This window comes from Engystomops pustulosus, chromosome 6 (genome assembly GCF_040894005.1).
Source record: "Engystomops pustulosus chromosome 6, aEngPut4.maternal, whole genome shotgun sequence".
Lineage (NCBI taxonomy): Eukaryota > Metazoa > Chordata > Amphibia > Anura > Leptodactylidae > Engystomops > Engystomops pustulosus.
Genome location: NC_092416.1, coordinates 32,407,207 through 32,417,016, shown reverse-complemented (window position 1 = coordinate 32,417,016; position 9,810 = coordinate 32,407,207).

The following is a 9,810-nucleotide window of genomic DNA, read 5'->3' as shown; positions in this document are numbered from 1 at the left end:
TGTGCCCCAAAAAGAATTTTAAAAAAATAAAAGTTTGGCGCATGGAAGGTGATGACGGAATAGGAATTCATTATGCAAATGAAGGTAATTTAAGACAAAACCTTTAAAGTTGGCATTATTGGGGGTCATTTACTAAGGGCCCGATTCGCGTTTTCCCGCCGTGTTACCCGAATATTTCCGATTTGCGCTGATTTCCCCTGTATTGCCCTGATTTTGGCGCACGCGATCGGATTGTGGCGCATCGGCGCTGGCATGCACGCGACGGAAATCGGGGGGCGTGGCCAAACGAAAACCCGACGGATTCGGAAAAACCCGCCGCATTTAAAAAACAAAAATGTGTCGCGGAGCTTGCACTTACCTTCACTCAGCCCGGCTCGGTGTATTCCAGTGCATTCCGATGCTCTTCAGCGCAGCAGCGCCACCTGGTGGACGTCGGAGGAACTACCTTAATGAATCCTGGCCGGACCCGAATCCACCGCAGAGAACGCGCCGCTGGATCGCGAATGGGCCGGGTAAGTAAATCTGCCCCATTGTGTGCATATTGTTCCAGAGAAAAAAGTTTCCACTTTATTTAGGTTCCAGAATAAATGCTGAAACTCTTTATTAGAGTCAGATGTGTGTGTTTTTTCAAATATACTGCACAGAAATGGTTAATAAAGTCTTTACTCTGTATACACGTGTTCACCTAAAAAAAAAAACTTAAAAAAAAAAAACACTTGAGAAATGGTTAATAACAGTTGCTCATTAGAACATATGTAACCCCAAATTGTTCTATCACATTTCGTTCTAAAAACAAAACAAGGTGCCATAGAACTATAGTGACTGGAAAGTAAAAATGTTAGAACTTGCAGAAGGCATTGGCGAAAAAACAGAAAAATAGCCTGGGTCATTAAAGTGAAAAATAGCTCCGGGGATAAGGGCTTAAACTTTCTGTAAATTTCTGTTTATATTTTAGAAATACATAAATGTAACTAAAAAAAAAAACAGGTATGGTTTATTTTCCCAAAAGTAATCACTTAGCTTTACAACTTTGGAGGGGATATCCGAAACGTTTAAATCAGAAAATATTAAGGAAGGCGTCTTCCGACCCTTTCACTTTTTTCAATTTGTGCGAAAATTTAAAAAAAAAAAAACTTTTCCCCCATTAATTTCATCCAATGAAATTTAATCTTGTCAATTTTACCACATTTGGAATTTTTTTTCCAGCTTCCCACTACATAGCATGGGAAAATAAATAACGTCAAATAACGTCAAATGTGTTACACAAAAAAATAAGTCCTCACGCAGCTCTGTACACGGAAAAATAAAAAAGTTAGAGAATTTTAAAGGTTGAGAGCAAAGAATTAACTAAAGGACCCTACTTCCTTAAGGGGTTAAGGAGAATTTGATAGGAGATAGATAGATGATAGATACAAGAATATATGTAGAAAAAAAGTCCAATAAGCTGCAAAGTTTCAAGATACATGCAGCAGGTAATTGTGAATAATTGTCTGCAGGGCCGCATCTGCCATGAGGCGAGATGAAAATCTCGCTTCAGGCGGCAGAATGCGGGTCCCTGTAAAGGGCGGCGAAATTCACCGCTCTAAAGTGGGCGATTCGGGCGTCCATTAACGCCCGAATCGCCCACCAGCTAAATAAATCGCGCCTGTCTCTTTAAGACACAGGCGCGATTTATATGCGGAGCGACGCAGCGCCTTTCCGGCAGCTGCGTCGCTCCGTTCTAAGCAGTGACACAGGCGGCAGGACCTCACGCCGCCTGTGTCACTGTGCGGAGCCGCGTGAAGACGGGACCCACGCGCCGAGGAAGCAGCTGCCTGCAGGTGAGTATGATTTTTATTATTTTTCATGTATTTAATTAATTGTGGCTAATAAATAATACGACGGGGGGGGGGGCTATATATATCATATGGGGACAGAATTATTTTAAACATGGAATGCTATTTTATTTGGGGCTATAATTATTTCTTTATTACTGGGGGGGGATGCAATATATATTTATATTATTTGGGGTTATACCGTAATTATTTTATACTGGGGGGAATGCTCTATATATATTATTTGGGGCTATGATTGTTTAATACTAGGGGGATGCTATAGATATTATATGGGGCCAGAATTATTTTATACTAGGGGCGGGGGGGTTCTGTATATTTTATTTGGGGATTTGGGGCTATAATTATTTTATACTGGGGGGGGATGCTATATATATTATTTGGGGCTATAATTATTTTATACTGGCGGGGGGGCTATATATATTATTTGGGGCTATACTTATTTTATACTGGGGGGGATGCTATAGATATTATTTGGGGCTATAATTATTTTATACTGGGGGGATGCTATAGATATTATTTGGGGCTATAATTATTTTATACTGGGGGGGATGCTATAGATATTATTTGGGGCTATAATTATTTTTTACTGGGGGGGATTCAGTATATATTATATGGGGCCAGAATCATTTTATACTGGGGGGGTGCTGTATATATTATATATCACTATATCACTAAGCTGGGGGGATGTATATGGGATACAGTATATTACTAAGCTGGGGGGGGGTGCTGTATATCGGGTACAGTATATTACTAAGCTGGGGGGCTGTATATATGATATAGTATATTACTAAGCTGTGGGGCTGTATATGGGATACAGCATATTACTAAGCTGGGGGGGGCTGTATATGGGATACAGTATATTACTAAGCTGGGGGGGGGCTGTATATCGGGTACAGTATATTATATGTATATAGATTTTATCCCTATATAATGAAGGGATGTGTTATATGTGGGGTAGCGTGCGGTCAGTTGTGTTGTGAGGGGTATATATTATTTAGGAGCGCAGTGTTGTTTTCCAGGAGACTTTATACTGTAAGTGACTGTGGTATTTTTAGGGACGCCGGGGGGAGATGCTGCACGGAGCTGAAGATATCTGCCCCTGAATTCAGCAGTGATACGTCATGGATTGGAGAACCCGGAATAAAGTTCCACTGATGGAAGAGATTGTCATCTATAAGGTACTAGATGTCACTAATGCCTCTCAGATCCTGTAGTCAGTCACACAGTGTCAGGGAGCTGTCTGTAGGGTTGTTAATTGTTAGTAAAGTTTAAGGATTTACTTAACAGGGAGTGGGGGGGGGGGCAGCATTTTAATATTCGCCTCAGGCAGCAAATATGCTAGAATCGGCCCTGATTGTCTGCATGCAGGGGCTGTGGTAGACCCCAGTACTGTGCCCTGCCTGCAGCCAACCAGGTATTCATACTTATTATGTGCTGCACAGGGCCGCTTCTAGCCTTTTTGCTGCCTGAGGGGAAAAGAATATAACTACTATAATACTGCCCCCTATGTACAAGAATATAACTACTATGATACTGCCCCCTATGTACAAGAATATAAGTACTATAATACTGCCCCCTGTGTACGGGAATATAACTACTATAATACTGTCCCCTATGTACAAGAATATAACTACTATGATACTGCCCCCTATGTACAAGAATATAACTACTATAATACTGCCCCCCTGTGTACAGGAATATAACTACTATAATACTGTCCCCTATGTACAAGAATATAACTACTATAATACTGCCCCCTATGTACAAGAATATAACTACTATAATACTGCCCTCTATGTACAAGAATATAACTACTATAATACTGCCCCCTATGTACAAGAATATAACTACTATAATACTGCCCCCTATGTACAAGAATATAACTACTATAATACTGCCCCCTATGTACAAGAATATAACTACTATAATACTGCCCCCTATGTACAAGAATATAACTACTATAATACTGCCCCCTATGTACAAGAATATAACTACTATAATACTGCCCCCTTGCTGTGAGGACGTGTGCAGTGTGAGCTGCTGAGGTCTCCTCATGTCTGGAGCTAGCCCAGGGTGGGGCCACCCTGGGTGGGGAGATTCCCCAGGCGAGGCCCAGGCTTCCAGGCCTACACCGGGAATGAACTCCCAAAAGCTTTCTACTAGGGATGCAAATCCCAATGTCACTAACAGTGAAGTTTGTGGACAGAATGTTGATTTATTGAAGAAGCAAGACAAGGAAGTGAGTACAGCAGTGAAAGCAGCGAGTTACATGTCCAGCTAGCGTGGAGGAACACAGGTGATGCAGAGTGTGAGATCAGCAGCAGGTGCACAGCCCCCCCACTCCTGCACCCAGACAGATGAGAACATCTCTGGAAAGACAAACCTTGCAAGAAAACCTGCAGCAAAAGGATGTTGTGTCCAGCATGGCCTGTCCAGGCCGCACCAGATCCGCTGTAAAGCCACAATCCAGGGGGGCGTGGCCTGACTATGGAGGAGTAAGGAAGCAACCTTGCTTAGCTCCTGGGTTTAGCCAGGATTCCGCCGCAGAATCGTTATCCATCCTGCCCGATTCTACCCCACATGGGCCCCAGAAAGAAGAGGGGTACAGGGCCTGCCGCCCCAACCCCGATGCGGCCCGTACTAAAGGGAATTGACCAGTACCTGGTCCCTCAGGCCTCCCAGGACACGCGGCCTTCTCCAGCGGACGCGAGTGACCTGATAGACCTATCTCCCCTGGACAACCCACCTCAGAGGTCGTCTCCCACAACTCTTCCCTGCTCACCGGAACACGGACCGCGGCCAGCGGGGGGACTTGATCGTGGGCTCCCGGAGCAGCATGGTGAGCGCGCCAAAATGGCGGATGCCGCAGCCTCCTCTCACCTCCAGGCGCGGGCCTACACATCCGCAGAGTCCCCGACATGCCGCACACGGTGCATTGGTGAGGCTCCAATCTCCCCCGACACTGCCCCGGCTCCAGAGGTAGCAGCGGAGGACACTGGCGTTCCGGTGCCGAAGGTCCCGAGAGGGAACGCCGCCTCACGGACCCCAGAGAGGCCCCATACGTCATATCCCGGCCTTGCTGCCCTCCGGTCAGGGATGAACGGCACATGCCTCACTCCAGTCCGAAGTGACGCTACTCCGCAGCACAGCCCCTCTGCAGCTCCAGCGGTGACAGGTGAGCAGCAAATTCCCTCTGAGGTGATGGACTTTGATCCGGTCAGGGTCTCACAGGAGCAGGAGGCCACTGGGTCTCAGCCAGGGAAGGCCCCAGACCTCTGTCCTCTGACCCCTGAGTTTTACCCCCCAGGCACAGCGGGGGCCCTGGCCTCTGGGTCAGCCACATCTATATCCTCCCATCATACAGGGTTATACCCATCAGTGACAGTCTTGAAGGCCCCCCTGCCGATCTCCCCCGACACTGCCCCGGCTCCAGAGGTAGCAGCGGAGGACACTGGCGTTCCGGTGCCGAAGGTCCCGAGAGGGAACGCCGCCTCACGGACCCCAGAAAGGCCCCATACGTCATATCCCGGCCTTGCTGCCCTCCGGTCAGGGATGAACGGCACATGCCTCACTCCAGTCCGAAGTGACGCTACTCCGCAGCACAGCCCCTCTGCAGCTCCAGCGGTGACAGGTGAGCAGCAAATCCCCTCTGAGGTGCTGGACTTTGATCCGGTCAGGGTCTCACAGGAGCAGGAGGCCACTGGGTCTCAGCCAGGGAAGGCCCCAGACCTCTGTCCTCTGACCCCTGAGTTTTACCCCCCAGGCACAGCGGGGGCCCTGGCCTCTGGGTCAGCCACATCTATATCCTTCCATCATGCAGGGTTATACCCATCAGTGACAGTCTTGAAGGCCCCCCTGCCGAGCGACAAGCAAGGCTCCTCGCCCCCACACCAACTTGCTAGCCCCTCTAGGTGCTCCCTGGGAGCCCCCTCCGACTCTCCTGGCACCTGGCCTCAGGATACGCCGGCTGCACAGTCTCCTGGTCCTCCAGAGTCCTCCTTATCAAGGAGCCCACGCTTATACTACAATAGCACCCAGGATAGTGATCCTGATCAATCTTTTGGTGATTCGCCTGCCAAGGCAGCCCCAACTTCTCCGCAGCCTTTTCCAAGTTACCAATGTAACCCGATTGAGGCGGGTGTGCTGGCAGACCTACGTGCCCTCCGTAATCATATCAGAGCCTTCCTAACCAGAGAGGATATGGAGAGTTATGTGGCTTGTCTTGAACAATCGTACAGAGATGGAGATGGCCGGCCCTGCGTGATGAAGTTCATCAGCTTGAACAGAGAGTATCCACCAATGAGTCCTCTCATCGCACAGTTACTGAAAGACTTGCAGCCCATGATACACAGATCTCGCTTCACTCACAACAAATTCTGGCTCTCACGGAGCAGCTGGATGATGCTGAGAATAGGGGCCGCAGGAATAATATCAGAGTTCGGGACTATCAGAAGCTATCGATAACCAGCAGATTGACGGTACCCTCAGAACCATATTCAACAACATTCTTGGGGTCCCTGTGGACTCCTTTAGAGCTTGACAGAGCCCATCGAGCCCTGGGTCCCCGCCCAAATGATCTTTCCCGACCTAGAGAAATCATCTGTAGAGTTCATAGATACGGGAGGCCGGCTGGGTGCGCTTCCAGGATGCAGAAATCCAGCTGCTGCCCGATTTGTCCCGCTTAACACTACAGAAACGCAGGGCCCTCAAGCCCCTCTTGAGCATCCTACAGGACAGAAATATACCATATTCTTGGGGCTTCCCGTTTCGCCTCCAGGTTAGGCGTGATGGCCTAACAACGGCGCTTCGTCATCCTGGAGACCTTCCTGCATTCCTTGCTGCTCTTAATCTGCCGGATGTTCCTATACCGGACTGGCCCTCTTTCCTCCCGCCCAATCTACCCTTCCAACCACCAAGACCACAGAGACACTAACTCCTTAGAGGGCGTCTAAGGAGTTAGTGTCTCTGCCCTGGGATCCAACTAACCGTGAGTCTAAACTCTTCATAATTGAATGTATCCGGAAGGATGAAATCATGGTTTATAAGATATTAAAAATGTAGAATAGACTCCAAGGATCCTAGTTACTACTTCTATAAGCTGAACTTGGAAAATTGTATTTACTATGGTATCTTTTACTATGGGACAGACTGACACTTTGAATTAAGAGTGTATACGTGTAAATACGTTGAAATATTTGAAGTAAAGAAATCTATTTTTGCTTAATTGCATGTGTGGTCATTATATTGGACATTGTTCATGGAATGCGTTAATATGGGAGAAATGGAGGTTCCCCCGTCCTAGACCACTATATCCAAAGCCATTGAAATACTCCACATACTATCTTGTATTCTTTTCAATGTTGAATCGTTGCATCAGTTGCATATTATACTTGTTTGCTCTGCCTGTGTTTTGTTTCAAGTAAGGCATGGATATATTTGCATCATATATTTGGCGGTCCCTGGCCCCCGGGGGGGGCCCTGCATAGACAGCTCGTTTCCCAGTGGGCCCCACGACTAGCAGGTCTACTCGTGGTATAACTTGACCCCAATAGGCTCATTCCTGTCGCCTACGACAGAATCTGACCCTAGAACCTTAGCAGCCCTTGGAGCTGCCTTATTATTGTTTTATTTGTTGTTCTTGAATCCCCTCTCCCTTTGTTTGATCTTCTTTGAATCCTTCGTACTGTTGTCTCCCTACCACATTGTTATCCTCCCCCTGTGAGTACCTATCTACCCAGGACCGAGTTCATTTCCTAGCGCTAGACATAAACATGGCACCGATTACCTGTTACTCCCTAAATGCTAGGGTGTTGAACATTCCCCAGAAACGCAGTCAGGTATTGTTTCGCATGCATAAACTGCGGGCTGACCTTCTATTCCTACAGGAGACCCACTTTCGCACCGACAGCATCCCCAATTTCAGGGACAGATACTATACGACTTGGTTCCACAGCACTCACTCGGGGGCTAAGTCAAGAGGGGCATCTATTGCTATCCACAAGGGCCTGCTTCACGAAGTTATTGACTCCCAGACTGACCCTGAGGGTAGATATGTCTTTGTAAAAATAAAGCTATGGGGCCACCTGCTCACGCTGGCTTCAGTGTACCTCCCCAACAGAGATCAGATACGAGTCTGCCGTAAATTCCTGGCTAGGCTACGGGACTTTTCGGAGGGCATAGTGGTTATGGGAGGGGACCCGACTGTTGACTGCTCCGTGGTGCGACCCTCCCTGGCCCCAGCCCAAATGCGGAAGCTACGTAAAGCCTTGTGGGAATCACAATTAATAGACATTTGGAGAATCCTCCACCCGCAATCCAGAGACTACACCTATTATTCCCCGGCTCACCGGTCCTATAGCCGGCTGGATATGTTCTTTTTGAGTCACCATGCCCTTACCTGGAGGCCTGCGGCGTCGGTGACCCCGTCCCTGTGGTCAGACCATGCTCCGATCTCTCTCGCTCTAGATATCCCAGGCCCCCATGCCTCACCCTGGCGGTGGCACCTTAATGATAACTTGCTCAAGTACTCTGTTTGTCTTGCGGATGTCCGTAAGCAAATTGCTGAGTTCCTTACTACTCACTCGGAACAACAGCCTCCCCTTCCAAAGCAGTGGGAGACCCTCAAGGGTATGCTTCAACTTGTATTTATTAAACACGGGGCCCGTCTGAAGCGGGAGAGATCGGCCAAAACCCTGGCACTTCTATCCAGGATCAGTGCCCTGGAACAGGAACACAAAATCGGTGGGTCCCAGGCGGCTTTGAATGAACTATTGAATACTCGTGAGGAACTGAAGGAATTACTGAACCAGAATTACTTGATTTCTATGGATAGGAACAAGCGTTTCTTCTATGAGTATTCTAACAAGTGTGGGAGAGCCCTAGCTAGGTACCTCCACCCCCGTACGACTAGTACATATATTCCACAAATCAAAGACCGTACAGACAGACTGATCCATGGCCCCAAAGAGATTAATTCAATTTTCCAGAGCTACTACGAAGGTTTATATAACCTGCAGGGCCCGCTATCTGACTCTGCTGGGGCCAGGGAGCTGGAGAGAATACAGGCATACATTAAGGATACCGCTCTTCCAAGACTGACTAGGGAGAGCCGTGAGGACCTAGAGGTTGACTTCTCTGAATCAGAGGTAATGGAGGTCATTAAGGCCACACCGGCGGGCAAATCCTCGGGCCCTGACGGTCTTACCCCCCGTTTCTATAAGACGTTGAAGACTGAATTAGCCCCATTTTTTATGCGTACGTTTAATTGCATCACCTCCCAGGCTCCCCTTCCACCACAATCGCTACGGGCTTCTATTTCCGTGTTCCCCAAACCTGGCAAAGACCACTCCATTTCCGCCAGCTACCGCCCAATTTCCATTATTAATATGGACATAAAGATACTCTCTAAATTAATGGCCAACCGCCTAGGGCCCTTACTCCCAGCCGTTATCCACAATGACCAAGTGGGCTTCATTCAGGGGAGGGAAGCACGCGATAACACTAATAAAACTCTGCTTCTTATTTCTAGGGCTAAGTCGACCAGGCAGCAGATGTGCTTGCTTTCGGTGGACGCAGAGAAAGCTTTTGACCGTGTGCACTGGGGTTTCCTTTGGGCCTCGCTGAAACAGTTAGGCATCGGTCCTCGCTTCCTGGGCCTGGTGCAGGCATTATACCCGGCCCCTACGGCCCAGGTCCGAACTAACGGTATCATGTCTGATCCCTTCTGTATTAAGAAGGGCACCAGACAGGGCTGCCCCCTATCCCCTCTCTTGTATGTTATAGCCATGAAACACCTTGCTGTTGCCCTCCGCCGGAACCCCAGTGTACATGGTCTTCAAATTGGAACCCACCATTACATGACGGCCCTCTACGCCGATGATCTCCTTCTATATGTCTCGCAGCCTAGAATTACTCTCCCCAATGTTCTGGAAGAATTTACAAAATTCGGCTCCCTTAGCAATTTTAAGGTGAACCA